This window comes from Oryctolagus cuniculus, chromosome 6 (assembly GCF_051225735.1).
Source record: "Oryctolagus cuniculus isolate XC-2025 breed Fujian yellow rabbit chromosome 6, ASM5122573v1, whole genome shotgun sequence".
Classification (NCBI taxonomy): domain Eukaryota; kingdom Metazoa; phylum Chordata; class Mammalia; order Lagomorpha; family Leporidae; genus Oryctolagus; species Oryctolagus cuniculus.
In genome coordinates, this window is record NC_142872.1 from 17,018,426 (window position 1) to 17,045,634 (window position 27,209).

General features: G+C 50.4%; 1 protein-coding gene across 6 annotated transcripts in view; it reads left to right on the forward strand.

The window, feature by feature from the left end:
* Positions 1–27,209, forward strand: part of GRAMD2B (GRAM domain containing 2B) — a 112,487-nt gene that overhangs the window by 48,157 nt on the left and 37,121 nt on the right. The window lies entirely within an intron of this gene.

Below are 27,209 nucleotides of genomic sequence, written 5' to 3' on the forward strand. Positions count from 1 at the left end.
AGGTACTTATCCTGGTCTCCCATGGGGTGCAGGGCCCAAGGACTTGGGCCATCCTCCACTGCACTCCCTGGCCACAGCAGAGGGCTGGCCTGGAAGAGGGGCAACCGGGACAGAATCTGGCGCCCCGACCGGGACTAGAACCCGGTGTGCCGGCACCGCAGGCGGAGGATTAGCCTAGTGAGCCACGGCGCCAGCCACAATCATGATTTGTCGATTAAGAGTATTAACTTAAAAATATATTTCTTATAAATCAGGCCGGCGCCGCGGCTCACTAGGCTAATCCTCCGCCTAGCGGCGCCGGCACACCGGGTTCTAGTCCCAGTCGGGGCGCCGGATTCTGTCCCGGTTGCCCCTCTTCCAGGCCAGCCCTCTGCTGTGGCCAGGGAGTGCAGTGGAGGATGGCCCAGGTTCTTGGGCCCTGCACCCCATGGGAGACCAGGAGAAGCACCTGGCTCCTGCCATCAGATCAGCGCGGTGTGCTGGCCGCAGCGCGCCGGCCGCGGCGGCCATTGGAGGGTGAACCAACGGCAAAGGAAGACCTTTCTCTCTGTCTCTCTCTCTCACTGTCCACTCTGCCTGTAAAAAAAAAAATATATATATATATATATATTTCTTATAAATCAAAACAGAGGCAGTGTGCCGGAGCAGTACGAATGGCGTCAGGTATGGGTTAGAAAGCCGACTTCCGGCCCCCTCACTCCCGCCTCCCCTGCTCCTTCCTTTATCACTGGCCATAAACAAACATCTCCCGCTTACCCACGCTCACCTTTACCTGTGCGGCCAGCCCCATCGAACTTAGCTGCTGTACTTATGACTGTTACGTAACACTTTGCTGGTACCAAGGACCATTCTAAGCAGTTGGTGTCATTAACTCACACACATGAGTCCTGTGAACATGAATTCTTTTTCTCGGAAACAGAGCACAAGCTCCCGTCACACTTTCCTTGAATTTCTCAGGGGGCTTAAAAGATAGTGATTCTCATCAGCATCGGGGGGGAGCAGTGGAGGCTGAGGCCCCAGGCCCATTAATAAAGAAATGTTCCAGGCTTGTGGCCGACGTTCAACTGCCCTGTGCCACAGGAAGTTCTTTTAATGTTTCCTTAATCCAGCCTTCCGTCAGTGGCAGAGTTTGTAGGTGCAGTCACCCGGCTGAGAGCTGGGCCTTATTTTTCCTTTTTGTGCTCAAAGATAAGCTGCAGATTCCTCATCACCACACACTGCATGTTTCATGAAAAACCCAGTGCATTGCCCTTCTGATCGAGAACAGGCGGCGTTGGCTCTTTCCTCCTGCGATCACAGCTGTCCCCACTTCTGTTGTTCCTTCTGAATGTTACGTTCCCGGTTCATAGACAGTCACCTGTAGCCTACATTTTTGGTCACACGGTTGGTGAAACTCGGTTCCATTTTGTAAACAATCTTGTGGATCTCATGTGGTAATGGCCTGGTACTTTTAATTAACTTCAGCAGGTGTCTAAAACAAGCACCGATATATTTCTGAGCAAACGTCATCTTGATTCTTATTTCAAATAGTGAATTATATTACTCATAAGCTACATTTGTAGTGTAGTTTGAATTTTTCATGTTTAAACTTTAATAGCCTGGAACCTAAGAATTTCGGAAATGTGTTCAACACCTTGTAGAGGAGGAGGGCCGGCGCTTTTCGGCTAAGTGGTGAATTCCGGTGAAGATACAGGGCTGTAGTGAGCGCGTGTCTGGGTCTTACCTAAGCTCTTTCATGTGGGTCATCGACAGTGAGAAGTAGGAGCTGGGAGCAGGCCTGGTGGCCTAGCCACTGAAGCTGCAGCTCGGGACAACCTCATCCCATATCAGAGTGCCGGTTAGAGTCCTCGCCACTCGTCTTCTGATCCAGCTCTGCTAATGCTCCTGGGAGGCAGCAGGTGATGGCTCAAGTGCGTAGATCCCTGCCACTCAGGAGGTGGAGCAAGACTGAGTTATTGGCTTCTGCCTGGCACAGCCCTGGCTGCTGCAGGCATATGGGGAATAAGCCAGCGGATGGAGGCACTGGGCACTGTCTGTCTGTCTCTGTCTCTCTGTTGCTTTTCTTTCTCTCTCTTCAAATAAATGAAAGCTTTTTTTTTTTTTTTTTTTTTTTTTTTTTTTTTAAGAATAAAGATATGCGCCATGGCGTAGTGGGTAAAGCTGCTGCCTGCAGTGCGTGCATCCCATTTGGGCACCAGTTCGAGTCCCGGCTGCTGCACTTCTCATCCAGCTCTCTGCTATGGCCTAGGAAAGCAGTGGAACATGGTCCAAGTCATTGGGCCCCTGCACCTGCTTGAGGGACCCTGAGGAAGCTCCTCGTTCCTGGCTTCAGATCAGGACAGCTCCGGCGGTTGCAGCCATCTAGGGAGTGAACCAGTGGATGGAAGACCTCCCTCGCCCCCCATCTCCCTCTTCCTCTCCTCCTCTCTGTGTAACTCTGACTTTCAAATAAAATAAATAAATGTTTTAAAAAAATTTCCAGGGGGCCAGTGCCGAGGCTCACTTGGTTAATCCTCCGCCTGCAGCTCCGGCATCCCATATAGGCACCTGGTTCTAGTCCCGGTTGCTCCTCTTCCAGTCCAGCTCTCTGCTGTGGCCCAGGAGTGCAGTGGAGGATGGTCTAAGTGCTTGGACCCTGCACTCGCATGGGAGACCAGGAGGAAGCACCTGGCTCCTGGCTTCGGATCGGCATAGCTCCAGCCATAGCGGCCATTAGGGGAGTGAACCAGCGGAAGGAAGACCTTTCTCTCTGTCTCTCACTCTCACTGTCTAACTCTGCCTGTCAAATAAAAAAATTTAAAAAAATTTCCAGGTCATCAATTCTGATAGACCAAGTTTACTTTCTTTGGGATATGAAGAAAAAATTATGTATGACATATTATAAAACATAAAAATTATATTAAAGTGCAGTAATCAGTGGAGGAGTTTGAGAAGATGGAGAAAACAGTGTTCTGGACTTTTTTTTTTTTTTTTTTTGAGATTTATTTATTTGAAAGGCAGAATTAGAGACAAAGAAAGAGAGAACTCTTTCATCTGCTGGTTCACTCCTCAAATGGCCTCAATGGCCAGGTCTGGGCCAGGTTGTAGCCAGGAGCCAAGGACTCCATCCTGGTCTCCCACAGGGGTGGCAGGAGCCCAAATACTTGAGCCATCTTCCACTGCCTTTCCAGGCCCATTAGCAGGGAGCTGGATTGGAAGTGGAGCAGCCAGGACTCGAACTGGTACTCATATGGGATGCTGGCATCAGGCAGCAGGTTAACCCACTGTGCCACAATGCCAGTCCCTGGAAGTTTTTAAAAGAAATGAAATGACCCAAATCAGCTCTCCGACTAGATTAATACTATACAAAGTAGCTGATTTATGAAGGCAGTACGTAAAGTGGTAGGAGGGAGCGGGTTTTTGGCCTGGTGGGTAAGATGCCTATGTTACCCATCAGAGTTACCTGGGTTCAGCTCCCACCAGTGTGGAGGCAGCTACAGTGGCTCCAGTCGTTGCCTTCCTGCCACCTGTGTGAGGGATCTCTATTGCTTTCCCTGGTCCAGCTCGCGGGGCCTGTTGTGTGCACTTGGGGAGTGAGCCAGCAGATAGGAGCTCTTTCTCGATGTCTGGCTGACTCTCTCTAAAATAAATGAATAAATAATAAAGGTGGTTAAGCATGCGTACCCTAAGGAACTAGCATTTGAATTCTAGCCTTCCTGGCTCCTGGAGGTGTGAGCATGCCAGGGTCCAGAGCATCTTCAGTCTTGGTTTTGTCGTCTGTGAAGAGAAACACCTAAGCCAGCTCTTTGTACTAGGCTTGCTTTGAGGTTTAATGGAAAATAGAAGAAAGGCACTCGCCCAGTGCCCAGTGTGCTGCCAGTCTCCATGAACTGTAGGCATCTTAGTTCTCACTGTTGAGGGCCGGGGGTGTGCGCTGGGGTGGGGTGGGAGAATGACAGGAAGCGTCTTTAAACCTATCAGAATTCTAAGGGCTGAAACCCTTACAGCAGCATACAGCAGACGTCGTGGAAAATGCGATTAAGAAAAATACTGTGTATAGGCTTCAGAAATTTTAGCACCAAAATAAACTTATCTTTTCATTCCATTTTTCTGCAAACTTAGACACATTTTTTAAATGTGGTAGAGAATCAGATGGACAGAAGAGAGAAGGATAGAAAAAGCTCCCATCACCTGTTCACGGCCCCGTGCTGCCAGCAGCTGGGGCTGGAGCCAGGAACACAGTCTCCCGCTAGGGTCACAGTAACCCATTCCTGGAGCTTCTGAGGATTTGTATTGGCAGGAAGTTGGAGCCAGACCAGAGCCAGGAATTGAACTCAGGCCTTGCGACGTGGGATCAGGCATCGTAAACACTGGGCTTGAAGCTTGCTCCCTACAGAAGTGTGTTGAACCCCTCTAATGTCAGGTGCGCCGGAGGACTCCTGTGACAGCACCCGGGCACTTCCGTGAATCAAATGGGGCGTCTTGTTTTTGACTTGTAGCTAAAAAGAGTCTCCTGCCATAATGCTTTTATGACCTCTTGGCTTATTTAAATGTTACTTTCTGGTGTGGTATTTCCACATCTGTTGCCCGGTGCTTTTGCCCATGATCCATTGATTTCCACATCCTGCGCCCAGTGCTAAGCTTTTCTCACAATGACCCTCAGCTTTAAACTGGGTTTTTCCAGTTTGCTCACATCCTGCAGAACTGCCCATGAATGCCCTTCAGCCTTGGGTGCCTCGCGCATGCTCAGTGGGGGTAAAGCAGAGGTCCCAGGGAGACTCCTCCATCGCAGTAGCGACTGCGTCGCTCTCCTCAAAGAGGAGAGTCTTTATACAAGCACAGACTGGTTATTTGCCTTCAGACAAGAAGCAGAACCAACTCAAACTGCGTTCTCTCACGTAGACAGATATATCTGCTACCACTGGTCCCTGCACATGTGCCGCAAGCCTCCACATCTAGAATGGGACATGATATCCCAGGATGCATTTTACATATCAGAAAATGCACTCATTTCTAGTGTACAAGTCAGTGAGATTTGGTGCCTTGACCATCGCCATAACCCGGTTGTAGACACCCTTATACGTGATCCCCATTCCCACCCAGCCATCAGCCGCAGGCTGAAATAATCACCTATTTTATTTTCTATTTCTGTTATCGGCCTTATCTGGACATCTAATATACAGACGCTCATGACTTACAGTGGGTTCATATCCTGATAAATCCGTTAAGTTAGACACAGCAGAAGTCATAAATGCATTTCGCCCGCAGAACCCGCCAAACCTCGCACCCTCTGGTTGTGGTTGGCTGGGGCTGCAGTGACAGAGAGCCTGGAGGACTGGCAAAGTGCACGATGTGTGTTGCGTTCACCCTGCTGTGAAGTGGAAAAGTCACGGGCTGCACCATCATTGTGAGTTGGAAAGTGCAGGCGCACCATACCGCTGCCGCCTCTCACTTCACATGACATGGGGAGGGCCGTCCTCGAAGCCCTGTGTGCCTGTAGTCCGTTCATTGTATTGCTGAATAATATCCACTGATGTGGATACACCACGTTCCGTCTCTTCTTATTTCCACACTGAGTGAGGCTAGAATGAAAAATGCCTTGGTGAATGGTTGCCTGCAGGTCTTACTGTGGACATACGCTTTCTTTCTTTCTTTCTTTCTTTTTAGATTTATTTATTTATTTATTTATTTATTTATTTATTTATTTATTTTAAAGTCAGAGTTACACAGAGAAGGAGAGGCAGAGAGAGAGGTTTGCCATCCACTGGTTCACTCTCTGATTGGCCTCAATGGCCGGAGCTGCGCCAATCCGGAACCGGGAGCCTCTTCTGGGCCTCCCATGCAGGTGCAGGGGCCCAAGGACTTGGGCTGTCTTCTGCTGCTTTCCCAGGCCATGGCAGAGAGCTGGATCAGAAGTGGAGCAGCCGGGACTCGAACTGTGCCCATATGGGGTGCCGGCAGTGCAGGCGGCGGCTTTACCTGCTGTGCCGCAGCGCCGGCCCTGACATATGCTTTCATTCTCTTGAGCATATGTCTTGGAGAGGAGTTGCCGGGTCCTGTAGTAGTTCTGTATGTGACACCTGCATCCGTGCCATGTTCCTTGCCACGATGATGAGTGAGGGTCCATGTGGGAGACTTTAACAGAATGGCTTTCACAGAGCAAGGACGACAAGCTTGTGAGCAGCCCCAAGGCCACTCAGTGGCTTACTGTGGGTGACGTAATAAATACCTGATGTGTGTTGACTTCATGACGTGTGTGCTTGAGATCTGGCAAACTCCCCAAACACAGTGTCACACAAACTCGGTGATACAGGAGTACAGTTTTTTATATCCTCTTAAAACTTTGCATATAATGACTTACTACTGCTTTTCTTTTTTTTTTTTGTAAGATTTATCTGTTTATTTGAGTGGCATCGTTATAGAGAGAGGGAGATATGGAGAGAAAGGTCTTCCACCTGTTGCTTCACTCCCCACATGGCCACAACAATCCGAAGCCAGGAGCCAGGAGCTTCTTCCTGGTCTCCCACGCCGTTGCAGGGGCCCAGGGACTTGGGCCGTCTTCCGCTGCTTTCCCAGGCCATAGCAGAGAGCTGGATCAGAAGAGGAGCAGCCAGGACACGAATTGGCGCCCACATGGGATGCCAGCACTGAAGCCAGAGTCTTAACCTGCTACACCACAGCGCCAGCCCCAGTGTTTACTTTTCTTTGGTGAAGATAGTTGGACCATAATCTCCCATCTGATGACATTTGTAAACCAATACGAATAGAAGCTTAGAAAATTAAAACTGTCTAGACACATGGAAAATGACAGGTGAAGGTGTTCCTGTTCCCACCTGACAGGTGCTCATTTCAGAGGGAGCCACTTCCTAGGGCTTTGGCTTTGTTCTTAGGCTATTGTCAGTTTAGGCCAGAATCCAGTTTTTTATTAATTTGTTTTTGTTTCTTAAAATATTTACTTTCCAATATGCATATTAGTGTGTTGGACTTGGGGAACTGAAGCACCTCACTGCATTTGCCCTCTGCTCACTGCCTGACTGCGCACTGCAGGAGAGATGGGTCAGTGGTGGGCATTGTCCTCCGGTGTCACTTCTTGTTTGTTTGTGTTGTTGTTGTTGTTTTTTTTTTTTTGGACAGGCAGAGTGGACAGTGAGAGAGAGAGACAGAGAGAAAGGTCTTCCTTTGCCGTTGGTTCACCCTCCAATGGCCGCCGCGGCCAGCGCACCGCACTGATCCGAAAGCAGGAGCCAGGTGCTTCTCCTGGTCTCCCATGGGGTGCAGGGCCCAAGCACTTGGGCCATCCTCCACTGCACTCTCGGGCCGCAGCAGAGAGCTGGCCTGGAAGAGGGGCAACCGGGACAGAATCCGGCGCCCTGACCAGGACTAGAACCTGGTGTGCCGGCGCCACAAGGCGGAGGATTAGCCTTTTGAGCCACGGCGCCGGCCACCAGTTCCTTTTACTGAGTCTTCCGTTCCCTCTTCCAGTCCCAGAGAGGCCCCGTGTCAGCCGGGGTAGCAACACCTGGGCCAGCCTCTGTGCCTGGCGGGCGTGGTGCTGAGCCCCTGTTCAGAACAAGAAGAAACCAGGTCGGGAATGGCAATGTGAAGTTATAGAAAGTGAGTAGAGAGATGAGGAGAGAAGAGGGGAGAACTGGAGCGGAGAGGAGGAAGTAATATTGAGTTCTATGGAGAAAAGAAAGAAACCGTGTGTTTCCTGTTAGCCGGGAGCGGTCCTCCTCCTCTATGCTGGAGTGCTCCTCCTCCCTCCCTTCGGAGCTCCGTGCCCTGGCACTGCTTTTCCTCTGGTGGAGAGTCTGATCGTGTATGCTTGTTGGCACGTCCTTCAAGTCCATGTGTGTCAGGTGGACCCTTATGTCCTTACATACTGTCTTCTCGATTTTTCAAGTTATGTCTTCATTTTCTGCAGTGGGTTAAAAACTGGGACTAAGCCGGACATAGCCGGAACGTGTTTGTTCTGTGCCCCTCACTGTTAAGGATCATTCATTTCTGCGTGATGCTCCCTGTTACTTTGAGACTGCTACTGCGTGGGGCTGTGAACTGAGTTGTTGCATGTGGGTAATGATGAAAGACGACTAATTGATTCGTCCTGACAACTTCTATCATCACCATGTTATTCCTCTAATTCCTTGAAAAACAGCAGCTCATTTGATCTAATTACTCCTTAAATTTGGTATTGGATACTTTGTATTAATATGTAGTGATGGGAAGGCACTGTGGCGTACCGGGTAAAGCCACTACCTGCAGTGCCGACATCCAATATGAGTGCCGGTTCAAGTCCTGGCTGCTCCACTTCGGATCCAGCTCTCTGCTATGGCCTGGAAGAGCAGTAGAAGATGGCCTAAGTCCCTGGGCCCCTGCACCCACCTGGGAGACCCCGAAGAAGCTCCTGGCTTCGGATTGGCCCATCTCTTCCTGTGTGGCCATTTGGAGAGTGAACCAGCAGATGGAAACTCTCTCTCTTTGCCTCTGCCTCTCTGTAACTCTGCCTTTCAAATAAAAAAAAAAAAATCTTTAAAAAAATTATGTAGTGAGGTCCTCCAAGATTGTGTATGAATTGTCAAGAATATATTTCTTTCCCTCCTGCTCCCCTTCCTCTCTTGATAACGAAGTTACATAGTATGTAAAGTTGGACTTGTCTTGACCTAAAACTGGTACATACCTGACATTTATTCTTGATCAGACTATTTTCTGAAAATTTTTCAAAGAGTAACAACGCCCTTTCTCAAATGCCAAAACTATAAAATAACAGAGCTTTCACCAGAACCTGTGAGACGAGAGGATAATAAAGGGCATACATGAGCTAGGAGAGTCAGTGTTTGACAACTGATAATGACCTGAGCTTTGACCATGTACTCAGCCAACATTTACCAAGTAATTTTGTGTATTGCGTGCAGTGCACAGTGTCACGGAGATTACCAAGCTGACCAAGATAAGACCTTTGCCCACAAGGAAAATGGAGCAAAGGAAAGGAATATTTTGGTTTTGAGATTTGATCTTGTTTCGAAGAAGAGTCTAGGTAGCTCCAAAAATACATCAAAGCTTAGCTGAGATGAGGACCATAGCTGCGTGTGGGAGACTGGTCAGAGTGCTTCTGCGTATGTACGGATAACAGAGTTACCCAAGGTCACAGCAGCTGTTCAGGGGTTGAAGCCAACATTCAAAGGCAGGCAGTCTAATCTGAACCAGCTTCCTAAAATCACTGCCTATGCAGCCTCCCTAGATAAAGGATCGGCGACCATGCAGATGGCAAAGTGCCTTCCATCAGGTGTCCCCACATGGCCGAGCAGATCTCTTAACTCTCACAGGTCTCTCTTCTCAGCCAGAAAACCAGGGCTGTTTGCTTTCTGCTGTTCCGCCCTTGAAAGGTTTTCTCCTGCTCTGTGGGAGACAAGATCACCTTTCTGTTCTTGGCACTTTCTGTGTATTGTCAGACACAAGTTAGCTCCTTGGAAACTCCTGCATTTGTTGGTGCTCAAACCTGACAGTGGAGAAGTTAATCTTTCTGGTTGGAGCTTTAGGTTGTAATTTGCTCAGCAGTCATTTGCAGATTTCAGTTTCTAAAAACTGTTCCTGGGTTCCCCTTTGCATAAGCACAGGGTGTTTTTATAAAGCGCTGGGACTGATTTATTTAAAAAGCTTGTGAATGCTGTCTGGTTAAAAGTAGTCACTGCAGGAACCCAAAAGCACTTTGAACAATGCTGCAATTGCACCACATCTCTTTGAAATTCCTCTTGCAGAGTAACTTTCAAAGCCTAGAGCCAAAGCTTTGAATAGTCACAGGGTTGGCAAACCCTCCTCCTTTGAGAGGGCATTCAGGTTTTGGAAACAGTATAAAGTTCTTGAAGCCAGAAGTCTTGAATAAGGTGGGTAAGAATAGTCTGAATACCTGTAAACCACTCTGTGGATAAGATCATTTTTAATTCAGACATAATGTGACTATGAAATAATAAAACTGAATTTCTGGCAGTACATACAAAAATTTGTATGCTTCAAGATGTAGGTTTATGACTTAGTAGCCTTATTATAGAAACAGTAAAATTTTATAGTTACCACTCTGTTCTAAAACAATTGTGCGGTGTTTATAATACACCCAGTAGGTGTTGATGTATCTTAAGCATTACAGAATACTCTGAGGATGAACATGTAATACGTAAATCTTTTTCTTGAAGAATTGTGCTACAGAAATTTGAGGAAATTTCCATGAGTTTACACAGGGCTTAGCTGTTAGAAGCTCTCCATTCTGTCTTCTACATCTTTATACTTGATGGGAATTTGTATGGAAATTGCATGTTTTCAGGCTCCTTCCCCATGTTATTTTATATCAAATGAGCTTTTTGGGGGCTGGCACCATGGCTCACTTGGTTAATCCTCTACCTGCAGCACCGGCATCCCATATGGGCACCGGGTTCTAGTCCCGGTTGCTCCTCTTCCAGTCCAGCTCTCTGCTGTGGCCCAGGAAGGCAGTGGAGGATGGCCCAAGTGCTTGGGCCCTGCACCCTCGTGGGAGACCAGAAGGAAGCACCTGGCTCCTGGCTTCGGATCGGCGCAGTGCCGGCCATAGCAGCCATTTGGAGAGTAAACCAACGGAAGGAGGACTTTACTCTCTGTCTCTCTCTCACTGTCTATAACTCTACCTGTCAAATAAAAAAAAAAAATGAGTTTTTTTCACTAAATGCAAGGTACCACTCTTGACTTACCCATGTGATAATTATCAGTGTTCAGCATTGAAAGTTCAGTGTTTTGGTCATTAACACGTGGCAAGGCCCTGAGCACAGAGAAGGACACGTATTTCCTGTTCTTGACCATTGGTCAGAATGGATTCATGAGCATAGCAGTGGTTTTTTTTTTTTTTAACATTTATTTGTTTGAGAGTAAAAAATACAGAGAGAGAAGGGCAGAGAGAGAGAGAGAGAGAGAGAGAGAGATCTTCCATCCACTGGTTTACTCCCCAAATGTTCCCAATAGCCAGGCGGGAGCAAGGAGCCAGGAGCTTCTTCCAAGTGTCCCAAGTGGGTTTGGGGGCCCAAGCACGTGGGCCATCTTCTGCTGCTTTCCCAGGCACAGTAGCAGGGAGCTGGATCGGAAGAGGAGCAGCCGGGACTCAAACTGGCACTCATATGGGATGCCAGCTCTGCACGCAGAGGCTTAACCTTCAACACCACATCGCCAGCCCAAGCGTTGCGGTAGTAACACAGCCATTCATCTGTATTATTCCGTAATTTTGGCATGCTGTGTCTCCACTCCTCTCTCGCCCAGTGTCTTCCTCCGCCCTGTACCCAGTGCCTGCTCTCCTGGGCAGTCAGGGCTGCCTGAGGCCCGCGTGATGCACTGAGGAGCTCCAGGCTGGGGAGAAGGGGGCGAGACGCACTCACGGGCCTGCTGGTACCACACGGTGAGAACTGCATGGCCTCAGCCAGAGGGAGAAAGTCCTTCCAGGCAGCAGGAAGGACAAGGCTGGGACACGTGAAAAGTTCAGGTTCATGTTTCTGTGGGACTCTGGGTTCTCCCGTGGTGACGCCGGAGGACGGCGATGGTTGCCAGGGGAGGGGGGGTCCCGGGCAGGGGGGGGCAGCCCCTCCTTGCGTTGCCCTCTGTTTCCCTTCCTCCTCGGGCTCCACCGCTCTCCTCCAAACTCCAGGGAAGTCACCCAGCAGGCCGGGTGACCTGTCAGTTAGACCCCTTCCAACCTGCAGCCCGTGCGTCTTTGAAGAAGTTGCCCCAGTTCTGTGGCCTTTGTGTCGGCAGTTCTGCCACGTTGAGTGCATTGAGGCAAACGCTTTCAGTACCAATAGAACCCGTGCTTCCTCGCTTGGGCTGGCCTCGTGGTTTTTTTTGTTTGTTTGTTTGTTTGTTTTTCTTTTATTTCTTTGCCTGGGTAAACGTAGACCTGTTTACGTGAGGACACCCACCAGGACACACCTAAGCTGCTGTCCTCATACACATTTCTGAGACGCTCATCAGCATGCACACTGCATTCTCTCAGCCCTGCTTTGCCACGATGCCTCCGGAGTGGGCAGAGTGCAAGTGACTAATTGGGTAATTTAATTTCAGCCTCTGATGCAAATGAGAGCCACATTCGTGCTGAATACACTCACAAGCGTTTCTGCAAACGGTCTGCAAATAATCATGTATTTCGTATACAGTTTAAGGTTAAAAAAAGAAAAGTCCTGCTCTTCAGACAGGAAAATGGGGAAATCCTGAGGGATACTATCTACCTACTTCCACTTAATAATTACACTGCTGTTTTTAATGTGCTTTTATAATCTACCCATCTGCGGACAGTAGTTACGTGGAAGCGCTGTTTTGGAGGACCTGCTCTTGGTAGGCACTGTGCTACACTGGAGCAGATTAGCATGTGTCAAGCACGGATCCTGCAGCCCTCAGGAACAGCAGGGAGGAAGCAGGCATCTGGTGCATGGTTAGCACACAGCGCGTCCCAGTTGGAGTGTCTGGGTTTGAGGCCCAGTTCCAGCTTCGTGCTGATGCGCGCTCTGGAAGGCGACTCAGGCGCTTGAGTCCCTGCCTGCCACGTGGGACGCCAGGATTGAGTTTCTGGCTTTTGGCTCCTTGGCCTTCAGGCTGGCCAAGCCCTGGAAGTTGGGGCATCCAGGGAGTAAACCAGCAGATGAAAGATCTCTCTCTGAGTCCATCTCTGTCTCTCTACCTTACAAATTAAAAAAAAAATTTTTTTTGAAAGAACATTAGGGACGATTTCAGTGTAATCTGAGCACTATCTCAATATCACATTAAATATGAATTTTACTGTAGTGTGATAAATATGAATGTGCACTGGGATTTTGAAGAGAACAGTAATGGAAATAAACTAGCCCAGGGTGGGGATCGAGTGAAGACTTTGTAGAGGAGATGATGCCGCCCAAGTAAGTTTGAAAGCACGAATAAGAACTCCCCTTGCCACCCACAAAAAAGATGTCATTCTAACCATCTAAGTGACAATGCAGTGATATGAAACGGCATTGTGACTGTAGAGAATTAATATTACTAGGACATAAAACCCATGAAATTGTGTGGCAAAAGGGGGTATGTAGCCTAGCGGTGTAGACTCCCATTGGAGTACTTGTGTTCAGTCCTCAGCTGCAGCCTCTGACTTCAGCTTCCTGGCAGTGTAGACCCTGGGGGGCTGCAGGCAGTGGCTCCAGTGAGCCCCTGCTGCCTGTGTGGGAGACCTGGGTTACGTCCTCGGCTCCTGGTTTGGCGCAGCTGTTCCAGCATTCGGAGAGTGCTTGCTGGTTCCCTCACCCTCCCTCCATTGTATGAGACAGGAAGAGCAGGTTGGAGTAAGGGCACAGAGGAGGACTGTGTGTGGAGAGAAGGAACCCAAGTGTGGCCGTAAGCCAGAGGGAACCGCTAAAGGGATTTACCCAGGATGGACTACAGTTAGGTTTCAGTTTTTTTTTTTTTTTTAAGATTTACTTATATATTTATTTATTTGAGAGGTAAAGTTAGAGACAGAGAGAGGGAGAGGTAGAGAGAAACATCTTCCATCCACTGGTTCACTTTCCAGATGGCCACAGTGGCCGGAGCTGGGCCAATCTGAAGCCAGGAGCCAGGAGCTTCTTCCAGTTCTCCCATGTGGGTCCAGGGACTCAAGCACTTGGGCCATCTTCCACTGCTTTCCCAGGCCATAGCAGAGAGCTGGATCAGAAGTGGAGCAGCCAGGACACAAACCAGTGCCCATATTGGATGCCGGCACCACGGGTGAAGTCTTAGACTACTATGCCATAGTGCTGGTCCTGGGTTTGAGGTGTTTCAGAGACGATTCCAATGTCAAGGCTTAAGTTGGATTTGTTGGAGAACAGAGCAGTGAACAGGGGTTAGATTGTTGTGAAACAATCCTAGTGAGAGAGTTTTGGTGTGCAAAAAAAAAAAAAAAAAGTGAAAAATGCTGAGGAGATAAAATTGAACAGACTGAGTGGTGGATAGGATTGGATTGATGGAGAGAAGAAGCTAAAATGACTAATTTTCTCCCTCTCGGAAAGCTGGGCGGATGGTGACACCATTGTATGAAGCCACGGAACAGGAAGTAAAGGAGATCTGTGTTATTTAAATGAATTCCCTTCTCTCTCTCTCTCTCTCTTTTAAGATTTATTTATTTATTTGAGAGGCAGAGTTATGGAGAGAGAAAATGTGTTCCGTCCACTGATTCACTCCCCAAATGGGCCACAATGGCTGGCACAGGGCTGATCCAGGAGCCAGGAGCTTCTTCTGGGTCTCCCATGCAAGTGCAGGGACCCAAGCTCTTGGGCCATGCTCGGCTGCTTTCCCAGGCCATTAGCAGAGAGCTGGATCACAAGAGGAGCAGCTGGGACGTGAACTGGCACCCATATGGGATGCTGGCACCACAGACGGAGACTTGGCCTACCACAACACTGGCCCCAGTGAATTCCCTTCTGTAAAACTTAAGATTGGAATGGAGGTCAGCGCTGGGAGATGTATTCGGGAATCATCAGCCTAGAGGTGTATTACAGGCGTGACAGTCGATGGCATTTCCCAGTAGAAAGAAGAGTAGGAGACCAAAGAGAGAACCTGGGAAGGAAGGCTTAAAGAGGAGGCCATGAGGTGATAGGGAGGCAACAGCAGAGCAGAAAGCCAATGCAAGGGAACAGAGGAATAGAGCCGTGACAAGACACAGGCAGAGGACCATCTCCGGGGGTAGCCACCAGTGGCAAGGGCAGCCAAGGGCAGCATGAAAAGAGCTGCTGAAATGCCCTGGGCACTTAAAAAGACGAAGTCGCCTGTGAACTTTGCCAGAGCAATGTCAGTAGGGTGACAGGCGTGGAGGCCAGGCTGAAGGGGAAGCAGACACAGCTTGGGCAGGCGCCGGCCTCAGGGTGCCTGGTGGAGAAGTGAAGGAAGGAGAGGAGGGTAGCTGGCGGGGTGAGCGCAGCAGGAGGCTGTGAGCCTGTACAGAAGCTCGGAGGAAGAACCACGGCAGAGGGGGAGGGTGACACAGGGCATCTGGCGGCTGCAGGCGCTAGCCCACAGGTGTCAGGAACTGGACTTGAACAGGAGAGAGACTGGAGGAGTGAGTAGATGCAGGTGCTGATAGCTGTAGGTCGGGAGGAGACATGACAGCTCTCCGCTGGTGACGTCTGATCTCTGTTCTGCAAGACGTGGCTCTCTCTTCTCAGCTAGAGGGATGACTTGTCTTTGCTTGGGGCTGGGGCAGCACACGGGTGTTTGGAAAATGAGTTCAGGGAGTAGAAGTAGACAGAGAGAGAGGTCTTCTATCTGTTGGTTCAATCCCCGAATGGCCACAGTGGCCAGAGCTCGGCCGATCTGAAGTCAGGAACCAGGACCTTCTCCCAGGTCTCCCATGTGGGTGCAGGGACCCAGGGACTCGGGCTGTCTTCTGCTGCTTTCCCAGACTGTTAGCAGCGGGGGCTGGGTCAGAAGTGAAGCAAGCGGAACTTGAACTGGTGCCCATGTGGGATGCTGACACCGCAGGCAGAGGGTTCACCCACTGCACCACCGCGCCGGCCCCAAGGGCTGATGCTTCTGCCGGTTAGCATACTTCAGATCTGGGGATTTCAAGTTCAGACGGTGAGATGTGATGTGACTTGGATTTTTGTGTATTGAGTGGGTGTGGCAGAAGGACTGAGGAAGCAGGGTGACCCTTCACATGTGGGGGTTCCTCAGAAAGTTCATGGAAAGTAAACAGGTGAGTTTAATCAGAGAACCTGGCTCCACCCCTAACTCCAGCTTCCTGCTAATGCAGATCCTAGAAGGCAAAATGTGGGCCTAAGTGAATGGGTTCATAGGTTCCTGTCCCTCACATCTCCTGACCTGGGGCCTTTGAGTCATTTGAAAAGAGAGGAGAGCACTCCCTCTCCTCTGTTCTCCCCTTCCATCTCCTCCCTTCCTCGTCTCTCTCTCTCTCTCTCTCTCTCTCTCCAGGTATAGTTTTTTTTTTCATAATATGCATATTCCATGGATGATCATTTTAAAAACATCGAAAATTTTCTGCATTAAAATAAACGGATACTTCTAATTATAGTTTTCCGTGAATTTTTTGAAGCACCCTTGTTAATGGTCTGAGCTGCCTCATGAAGCCACTCTGAGTGTTCATGGAAAATGGAATTTGGCCAGCGCCACGGCTCACTAGGCTAATCCTCCGCCTAGCGGCACCGGCACACCGGGTTCTAGTCCCGGTTGGGGCGCCGGATTCTGTCCCGGTTGCCCCTCTTCCAGGCCAGCTCTCTGCTGTGGCCAGGGAGTGCAGTGGAGGATGGCCCAGGTGCTTGGGCCCTGCACCCCATGGGAGACCAGGAAAAGCACCTGGCTCCTGGCTCCTGCCATCGGATCAGCACGGTGCGCCGGCTGCAGCGCGCCGGCCGTGGCGGCCATTGGAGGGTGAACCAACGGCAAAGGAAGACCTTTCTCTCTGTCTCTCTCTCACTGTCCACTCTGCCTGTCAAAAAATTAAAAAAAAAAAATGGAATTTAAAGATAGTTATTTTGGTGCAAAAAAAAAAAAAAAACCTGGAAATCCATGCTTATGCGGAGTCTTCAAAAAGCTCATTGGAAAAGCTGTATGAAGAAAACTTCATGGATTTTCACCCAGACAGACTTGTGACGTGTTCCCACGTGGTCCCGAGGGGAGAGGGGAATGACAAGGCTGAGGTGCGTCAGTGGTGTGGGTGGCGAGGGGTGAGAACCACTGTCACAGGTGGGCGATGGGGCCGTTAGCGCTGTCTGTTGACAGAGGATCCCCGCATGAAGCAGTCGCAGCCATGATGAAGGCAGGCACTGAGGGTGAGTGACTTCTGTGAGCTGCCAGCACCAGTCACGCCTTAGAGCGAGGTCCGTGGGTGCCATCCAGGTGGAAATGGGCGGCGTCAGTGTCGTGGAGAAAAGGGAGGTGTGGCGGAGGATGCAGGCAGCTGGGGCAGGGGTCACCTGCCGGAGGCTGGCCTTTCCCAGCATTCGTGTGGAGCCTAGGTAAAATTGTTCATGCAGTAGTCTTCAGACTCCAGTGAACCAACACAAGGCAATTAGCAAGAATATTCAGGGGGCCGGCACTGTGGTGAAGCAGGTAAAGCACCTGTCTGCGACACTGGCATCCCACATGGCCACTGGTTTGAGTCCCGGCTGCTCCACTTCCAATCCGGCTCCCTGCTAATGGCCTGGGAAAAGCAGCGGAAGATGCCCCAAGTGCTTGGGCCCCTGCACCCACTTGTGAGACCTGGGTGAAGCTCCTGGCTTCAGCCTGGGCCAGCTGTAGCGAAAGGGCCAGATGGGAAGTGAACCAGTAGATGATAGATCTGTCGGTCTCATGATAGATCTGCCAGTCTCATTGTATTTCTATGACTCTGCCTTTCAAATAAGTAAATAAATAATTTAAATAAAGAAATAAGCATGTATTCTCATGGCAGAGGAGAAAAAATAAAAATATACAATTTAATATTTTAATTTTAATTAATTTTAATACTTAAGTCTCCGGCTTTATAGAGGATATTGATGCCTGTTAGACATGAAAATAATGTTAGCTGGGCTTATTTGAAATACAGCAGCCTGAAGTCAGCTGTGTGGGGTCCTGGTTGTGGGCGGTGAAATGAGGCCTCAGTTGGTGCTGTGAAGTTAGTGCACTGGTGGCCACATGGGCCGTGGGCTGTGCACTGTGGGTTGTGGGCTGTGGCCACATGGGCTGTGGGCTGTGGGCCGTGGGCTGGTGACCTCGTGGCCTGTGGCCTGTGGGCTGTAGTGTGGGTCTGGCCCCACTGGATGCTGACAAAGGCTGTTTGGGTATTGTTTGCAGGACTGGCGCAAGGCCGCCCCTCTACGACCTGTGTCACTCTAACATTGGTTTTCATTCCTGGTCTTCCTCCTCTTTTCTCGTCCTAAAGCTGTGGTCAGATGGCAGTCGGAGGGCGTCTCCTAGCCTGGCTCCTCCTCTTCCATGCTCATCCTCCTTAAGATCCTCTGATGGTACCACACCAGCAAGAACCGTCAGTCCGACAGCTGCTCCCAGCAGCCTCTGCAGGGAGCACGTGCTCACTTAGGTTTCGTTTCATAAAGCAGGCGCCAGGGTTTCCACTCGCAGGGATGTGCGAGCCAGCTAGTTCAAGGCTCTTCGGCAGAATCTCCTGTACTGTGTGTGTTTCCGTGCTAAGCAGGAGAGCAGCCGCCTGACACCTGTGACAGAGCTCAGCCCTCAGATCTCATCACTGGCCTCACAGATGTGCAAATCAAAACACTGTTTCTGGCGAAGACAACTTTCTTTTAGTCTGTTCGAATGGGTCTTTTACTGTGAACATATGTGTGTTTTACTGAAGTCTCACTGCATCCTGAAAGAGCAGGAATTATTCCTGATGACGAACATAGGTGGGAGGGGAAAATGGCTGAGCGAACATTAGACTGGAAATCGAAAGACACAGGTTAAGTTCCCTTTCTACTGAGTCTCGAGGTAAAACACTTCACGTTGAATCGCAGTGTCACAGAGCGGCTTCGGTTCTGCCAGGGCGTCTCCTGCCTTTTCCCCTTACCCAGAGGGAGAAGCAGAATGAAGCCAGCTGACCCCTGAGCCTCCCGCCTGTGAAACACCTGTCTCTCTGCTGCGATGGGAGACTGCTCAGTGAGCTTGCGCACTCGTGTGGTTGTGTTCATGACGGAAGACAGAGAGCTGTGGCAGGCACTGCTGCCTTCCAGCCACCACTACCCCGGGGTATTGAAGAAACAGAAGTGGAACACGTTGGCGCGGGGGCTGGGGGCCTACCCGAGTGGTGATGGAAGGGTTTAGGGACACTACAGACGGGGACCTTGCTCTTTCGTCACATCCAGATGTCCACATTAATAGCAAGCTGGGCCCTCAGCTTCGAAAAGACCTGTCCACAGTGCCCTTAGGTAGCCTGACGTCTCTGAAGCCACTCAAGGAGGGGGTGGAAATTAAATTCTGGCTCCGTCAGAGCTGTTTTTCACAAGCAGGATGCTGTGGGGTCTTCGCTGTAGGAGCTGTGTGTGAAGTGAAGAGAGGACTGGTACCATCTGATGCACATATTGATGGTTGACAAGTTCCGAGACCCTAGTACTTAGAAGAGAGCTGGTCTTTGTCCCCAGACATCCATCTTTTGTTTCAGACGCACTTGCTCATTTTTAGGAGGGAATGGAACTGTCGCTTTTCTGTATTCAGCAGCTGTCCCCTGACCTTGGTGAGCACACGTAGGTGAAAGCCCAGAGCGTCTCAAGGGCCGGCACAGCCTCAGCCCGAGGCCTTGGCTGCCACATGTGGTCCACCGACAGAGGAAGTGGGCAGCTCAGCTGTCTGTGGCCACCTGTGTGTCCTGCTGCTCAGGTTTCTTCCACGGCTGTGCCTTGGGTACGGGGGGAGGGGTTCTGGAGAGGTGCTGGCGGTGTGAGGCACAGCCTGGTGTGGCTGCCCCATCCCACCCCGAATCCTGCTGGCTCATCCACTCGATAATTCTGTTCCCAGTTACAGCTCGCTTCATGCTGACCACTGTCATTGGATTCTGTCTTTACTCAGCTCCAGGAAAGCCGCATCTGGCCCCAGTGTTGAGATAAAGGAATGTCATTTCTATCTGCTTCTTCCCAGAGTAGCCACAGCAGGTGGGCACCCGTGTGTGAAGGGGCACTGGTACCCAGAAATACCAACGTGGGTCCCTTCTGTGGCCATCTGGCCATCGCCATGTGGACTAATGCAGGGAGTAGGAACTCTGCCAGCCCCAGCTGCACACACACCTTCTAGCAGGGGTACTTCAGTCCATATTACCTTCAAAACTGCTCTGCAGTGTTAAGACTCACACTTCTTGCACTTTGCATTTTTTTTAAAAAATTTACTTTTTCTTTGAAAGGCAGAGAAACAAGCCGGCGCCGTGGCTCAATAGGCTAATCCTCCACCTTGCGGCGCCGGCACACCGGGTTCTAGTCCCGGTTGGGGCGCCGGATTCTGTCCCGGTTGCCCCTCTTCCAGGCCAGCTCTCTGCTATGGCCAGGGAGTGCAGTGGAGGATGGCCCAGGTGCTTGGGCCCTGCACCCCATGGGAGACCAGGAAAAGCACCTGGCTCCTGGCTCCTGCCATCGGATCAGTGCGGTGCGCCGGCTGCAGCGGCGGCCATTGGAGGGTGAACCAACGGCAAAAGGAAGACCTTTCTCTCTCTGTCTCTCTCTCTCACTGTCCACTCTGCCTGTCAAAAATAAAATTAAAAAAAAAAAAAAAAAAAAAAAAGAAAGGCAGAGAAACAAACAGAAAACTTTGTTTCACTGGTTCACCCCCCAAATGCCCACAATAGCCAGGGTTGGGCCAGTTCAAAGCCAGGAGCCTGGAACTGCACCAGGTTTCCCTCATGCATGGTAGAGATCCAAGTGCTTGAGCCGTCGCCTGTCACCTTCCGGATGCACATCAGCAGGAAGCTTTGCGTGGAGAGCAGAGTGGGGCTCAGACTCCGAAACTCCAATTCAGGATGTGGGCACACCAAGTGGTGTCGTGACCACGGTGCCGAATGCCCCATCACTCGTTCTTTTTATTATCAATTCTGATTTTTAATCGTTAGGTTTGGTATGAGTATTATGTTTGTCTTTAAAAAACCCTTATCTCCTAGAGCTGTGTGCTGTTGTAGCAACAAATGGAAAGATAATATCTTGGATTTGCTTCAGAATAAACAGAAGGGTATAGTAGGCAGGGATACAGATGAGATAAGTTGGCCTGCCTGGTTATAATATGCTGTGTGTTCTTGTATATGTTATATAATGTTCGTAGTAAATGATTTAAAATTGTTTAATTCTCTATGAAAGTAAGTGGGGGCTCTTAATTACCATAGTCCTGGCTATGCTATGAATTTAATGTTAATCCCAAAAAGTAGACCAATCTGAGTTTTTCTAAAGAAATCCAGCAGTAACCAGGATGATGTTTCAAACGTTGCTACTGTTATCAACCATTCCTAGCTTCATTGGTCAGATAGGAAATGGATAGATTCCCTCCAACCTTTTCTTCAAAGCTTCTTCTTTTAAAGATTTAGTTATTATTTATTTGAAAGGCAGAGATACCGAGAGAAGGGTTCACTCCCCAAGCACCCACAATGGCTAAGACTGGGCCAGGCTAAGGCCAGGAGCCGGAGGTTCTTCTGCATCTCCCACATGGATGCAGGGGCCCAAGCACTTGGGCCATCCTCTGCTGCTTTCCCAGGCGTGTTAGCAAGGAGCAGGATCAGAAGTGGAGCAGCCGGGACTTGAACCGGTGCCCACATGGGATGTCACCCTGCAAGCAGAGGCTTAACCTTCTTCAATGGCATTGGCGCCTCCAAAGCTTATTTTTAAAGGGGTAGGGGAGAGCCTGGAGTGGGCATATAGCCTTCGAGTTAACACCCATGTCACATGTGAAAGTGGCAAGATTCCAGCTGCCTGTTAATGCAAACCGGGGTGGCAGCCGGGATGGCTCAAGTAGCTGGCTTCCTGCCCCCCAGGTAGGAGACCTGGAGTGCGTTCTTGGCTCCTGGCTCTGACCCCAGACCAGTCCTGGCTGTTGCAGACATTTTCTTAGATTTGTGTAAGATCTGACAGAAGCGGCTGCAGCCAGTGCGGTTCCGACACAGGCTGTGGGAGGGAGGCCTTGCACGAGAGAGCTTAGTAAGACACTGAGGAATGCCAGACAGCCGAATGAAGATGCCACTCCCAGAAACTGCAGATGGGGAAGAGAGATCTCTTCTCCCGGGGCCGCCTCCATTTCCGAGGAGGGGTAAAATGAGGGAAAGCAATCCCATTTGCTTCCTCCTTTTGCAGTCTGCCCTATCTAAGCCTTGCCCTGTAAAGTCTCACAAAGTGCAGCCAACGAAGGTCCCAGCCCCTCCCAGCACCGGTGGTGAGATGGCCTGGACGCCACCACCTCCCGCCTGGTCTTATGGGAAGAAATAAGTAAAACTTGCTTGGAGGAAATGTTCCTGCATCCCCCTTCGCAGTTCCGGTCCGTCTGATTGGATCGTTGTCGGGGGAACCCCAAGGCCGGGCTGTTGGCTCACCCATACCACCCTCAGTCGTCAGTCTCAGGTTGCCGGAGCCGGACGCAGCCCCAGCAAAAAGCTTCCTGGCCATCCCCGTGCCAATCTTCCCAAGCCCAGGAGTTCCACGTTGCACGCATCCCTTCCTGTTGCTATTTATACCATCTGTGCAGCTGTACAAGGCCCTGGGCTAGAAATCAGAAATCCTGACCTTTGGTGCTGGCTAAAGAACATGCCATCCTTACGGTAAATGAATCGAGTCCTTCTGTGGGGAGACAGAGATGTAACACCAGGACCCGCCTCCCTGGGGTTGTGGTCCCAGCAGGGCCAAGGCAGGAAGCAATAGCCCGTTCAAAATTTCTAAACAAACCATGTATTAGAGTGATACAGTTGCCCTGACAGTCAGACCTTATAAGGCAGTGGGGAGGAGTACAGAGAAGGGACACTCGGTCCTGGGGACCCAAAGGCGTTTGGGAAAGGCTTGGTGTAGAGGTGACCCTGGCCAGAGCTGGAGCTTAGAAGAGGAGCGGGAGAGGGCGTGGCAGCTCCAGCGTGGGATGCTCGTGCGAAGGGTGGCCAGGAGTGAAAACCAGACGAAGCGTCAGGTGACAGAGGACCTATCCTGTGGTCACGGTCACCTCTGTGGTTTTAAGTGGGTGGAGCAATGCTGTGATCGTATTTGGGTTTCTGAGAGGCCCCAGGGCTCAGTGGTCTCCCATACTATGGGAGGAGGGGCGGGTGGTCCGGGGAGGAGACTCTGAGGCCCCTCACCATGCCAGCCACACGGGGAAAGACATGGAGGCGGGTTCACTACGAGGCGTTCAGGAGGTCAAGTCCACGGTTCTCAGCGTCTGGCTGGGCTTGCCGAAAGGTGGCCCAGATGTGGGATGATGGAGGCTCTCGTCAGCTCTCCTCTCTGTCCCGGGGTTTGTGCCTTGTGGGCACCACAGTAAGGGTTAGCGTGGGTTCCTGCAGCCGTGGGGCAAATACAATGTGAGAACAACGTGGTACAGTGCAAATAGAAAGTCATTGGGGGAACCCAACCAGGACGAGGGAAGACGCACTTTGCAAGGAAGCGTATTTGCAGCGCAGATAGATAAAAATGGTGTTTGTGGTGGGAGGAAATAAAAATGTCAGAGGAAGATGTATTAAAATCTGTTCAGACTCACTGCTTGTTTCCTTGAAAGAGATACTAATTGCCACCTATGAATTACATTTAGTCTACTTCCATCCTGTCCTAGCTAGCTGTATTTAAAGTATTGGGATAAATGTCTCAACAGTGGTGAGGAGTCACCATCAGTTCTAGAGCTATTCCCTATTTTTATGCATGTAAGAATTATTTTAATATTGTATTTTATGTGCATAAGAAGCTTAAGGATAAATTTCGAGAAATGCCAAATAAGACCTTTATTACCTAGGTAGGTTACAATAACACTTTGAAACCCCATGGCTTGTAAGAACCAAAAGTAGACTCTCTTAGGTTTTGTCATGGGTGACAGGAACTGTGCCTTATATATCTAGTCAGGGAGTAAGTTGTAATTCAACCAAAGGTTTTTGTAGAGAATTGTTTTTTCCAATGTGTGGATTTTCCCTTTTTTAAAAAAACAGCAGTGCCTTTCTTCTCTAGATTGAGTCCCACTGACTATTTTATTCATGGCATTTAAGCTCACGAATTTTCTCCTTTATTTTTAAATTTTTTTCAAACATTTGTTGACTTTTTTTTTTTAAGATTTATTTGTTTATTTGAAAGGCAGAGTTACAGAGAGGCAGAGGCAGAGAGAGAGAGGTCTTCCATCCATTGGTTCACTCCCCAGTTGGCTATAATGGCCAGAGCTGGGCTGAGCCAAAGCCAGGAGCTGGGCCAGCCTGAAGTTAGAAGCCAGGAACTCCGTCCAGGTCTCCCCTTGGCTGACAGGGACCTGTCCCTGCTGTTTGGCTGACAGGGACCCAAGTACGTGGCCATCATCTGCTTCCCGGGTGCATTGGCAGGAAGCTGATTGGAAGTAGAGGTGCCAGAACGTGAACTGGCACTCGTCTATGGGACGTGGGCATCCAGGTGGGGCTTTACCCACTGTGTCACAGGGCGCACCGTGAAGCACAGATTTTTCACCCGTGATGTCCTGTGCCTAAATTCCCTCGGCACCACAGTGTGGACGTCCTACGCTGTCCTCACACACTCGCCGTGTGCACTGTGAGTGAGAGCGGGCACGAGTGCCGGGAAGCAGTGATGCTCCCTCCGAGGGAGGGAGGAGCAGCACGGAGAGGCGGTGCTGGGTGCTCCCTGGAGCTGTTTTTGGACTCTTGGAGTCAGTCGCTTAACTCTGCCACACAGCCCCCGTACCCCCGTCTCCCAGCTCTCTCTGGCTTTTGATCTTCTTAGCTTTTTTCCTTGTACATGGAGCAGAAAGGTAGCGTCACAGGAAGTGAACGCACAAGAGGAAGGAAGGGCTTCGTCATCGGATGCCAGCCAGGGGAGCAGGAGGCAGCTTTGCCCTCGGAGCTTCAAGTCCCGGTGCCTACTCCTCCAGCAGCTGAGGGCCGGGGTAACAGGGCCATCTCCACAGAGACCTGGCAGGATCAAAACAAAAGCAAACATTGTCTCCTCCAGAAGTGTTAGGTCTTATGGCCCCGGTTTTGTCTGTCCGTCTGTTTTCACCTTAAATGTCATTGCTCTATTAATAGGTAAAATACTCCCTCCGACCCAACACATGTTATTTCTGGCCATGACACGTTCTGCGCCCCTGCCTCCAAATGCAGTTTATCGTTGGTGTGGTGGCACCCAAGGTCGCGAGAAGAGAGCTGGGATCCAGCGCAGGAGGAATCTGTGTGGACCTGAAGGAGCGGTTATGCGTGGTGCTCGCCCTGGGCTCCCTGCCTCCTTCCTTTTCCTGTCTCACTTTCTCCCCGGTCTGCATTCCTTCTCTCTCCTGGAAGAGAAAAACCTGGTGCCCTGATCCGTTCGGGCTGCTGTTACCTCCAAAACAATATTCCCCATTAATCCAAGTGCTAACGTAGTTATTTCTAAAATACCTGAACTGCTTTTCGGCCTTACGTGGTAGTCATGGTATTCTGAATATTTTACTCTGATAGCTAAAGATTTGTTAATATTGTACTTTGTCCAAGTATTTCCCCCTGGACTTTATGCCCTATTCTTTCGCATCTCTTTCGTTCTTTTTGGATGTTAGTATTCTCTAAAAATCTGTTCCTTGATAACTATGTCCTTCAACCCAAGAACTTTAATCCACCAGGTGTCCTCTCGTGCATCTTCCATGTGACAAACAGCGGCTTGTTCTGACCTCAGCAGGTGCCGGTAGAAGAACCAGTTCACAGAGAAATGGAAGTAGACACGTGAACGACATTTAAGGTCCCCGTCCCTGAGCAGGGTTTCTGCTGGTCTGAAGGAGATGTATTCAACGCGTGCTGTCAGGAATTGTGCTGGTACTGAGCTGTGCCCGGCACTGTTACCTGCTGATGTGTAAATAACAACTCACCAGCAGAGCACCAGTCTACCTCGGGTCGGAACCGGAACAGCCCATTGCCGCCAACTTCCTGCATTTTCTTGTGATCTTCCTGTGTTGTTTTCCTGCTGTTTGGCCTCAGAAGGCCACTGCTGAGAAGTTACTTTTTTTTTTTTTTTTTTTTTTTTTTTTTGATAGGCAGAGTGGACAGTGAGAGAGAGAGACAGAGAGAGAAAGGTCTTCCCTTGCCGTTGGTTCACCCTCCAATGGCCGCCGCTGCAGCCGGCGCACCGCGCTGATCCGATGGCAGGAGCCAGGATCCAGGTGCTTTTTCCTGGTCTCCCATGGGGTGCAGGGCCCAAGCACCTGGGCCATCCTCCACTGCACTCCCTGGCCACAGCAGAGAGCTGGCCTGGAAGAGGGGCAACCGGGACAGAATGCGGCGCCCCGACCGGGACTAGAACCCGGTGTGCCGGCGCCGCAAGGTGGAGGATTAGCCTATTGAGCCACGGCGCCGGCTCAAAGTTACTTTGATTGTGGTTTTGCTCCCTCTTGTTGATTCTTCTGGTAACAAAGACGTCTTTTTAAGTTCCCACATGGCTTCAGCGATTGCTCACGCTCGCCTAACTAACAATCAGTGTGAAACGTGAGTTTGCACACAGTGCTAATACAGTAACGGTGAAAGGGAAAAGCTGGCCTCTCCCCCACACCCCCAACACGGCCTCTTCCAATAGGAGCTGTCACCCCCATGTGGCGGGGATCTTAGCAGGGGGACTTGAGATCAGGGTGTACCCAAGCCCTTTCTACAATGCAGATCGCTGTCCTATATCATCGAGTCAGCAAGTATTGACTGCACAATTTCTTATACCCAAACACTGGAATGAAGAGATGGGGATGAGCATACTTGCGCTTGTTCTGGGCTGTGGGTAGTCAGGAGGAGCGGAGAGGGAGTTCCGGGGAGAACTAAGAGCCAGTAGAGAGGACACAGCATGGTACAGGCGTGACCAGGGAACATGGCGGGATTGTGGGCTCTTGTTGAGAAGTAGCCGGGATCAGGAAACCCTGGGGTATCCTGGCTCACACCCAGCTGCCTCGGGGTGAAGTTCAGTAGAAAACCATTGTGGGCTCTGGAGCAGCGGCGTGATGGAGCCGGTGCACGCGGAGTCTCGGAAGATGAGTGGGCCGTTGACGTCCCAGCAGACAGACTTGGAGAGGGAGGCCCTGGACGTGGCTGCCGTGTGTCCCGGGCGTGGAAGGGAAGCTTATGCAGCTGCAGCTCTGTCCACTGCAGACCTGGTCTTAAAGCAGTGACCGCAGCCCTGGGGCTAGGGGGGTCAGTTTGCTTTTGGCATAGCTACTTTGGCTGGAGGTTTTGCCCCTTTGCCGTCAGCACCTGGACATTGAAAGACTTTGGGGAGTTACGTGAGTTGCCTTGGAAGGAAGAGTTAGTGCTTTAGGAAAACAGAATTGAGATGTACAAAGGTGGCAGTGGGAAAATGACTTGTCGACTGCAGGTGGAATGGAGGGGAGCCCCGTGGAACCCGGTTGCAGGCAGCTGTGGCCTCGGCGCCTCCATTCTGCATCTGAAACAGGATGGGCAGAATCCTTCCCAGCTCCCTGCAGCTCTTCCCGGCTGCGCCGTCCTCTCCATCCCCCAGCAGACCGTGGGTTAGCATGGGTTTTCCTCTCCGTTGCTTGTTCCGCCCTGTCTTTGCAGTGCTGTCTCTGGATTCTGTCCGATGTCCGTCCCCCCATCTGCCTTTTCGTTCTCTCCCTCTCTGCTCTCCCTG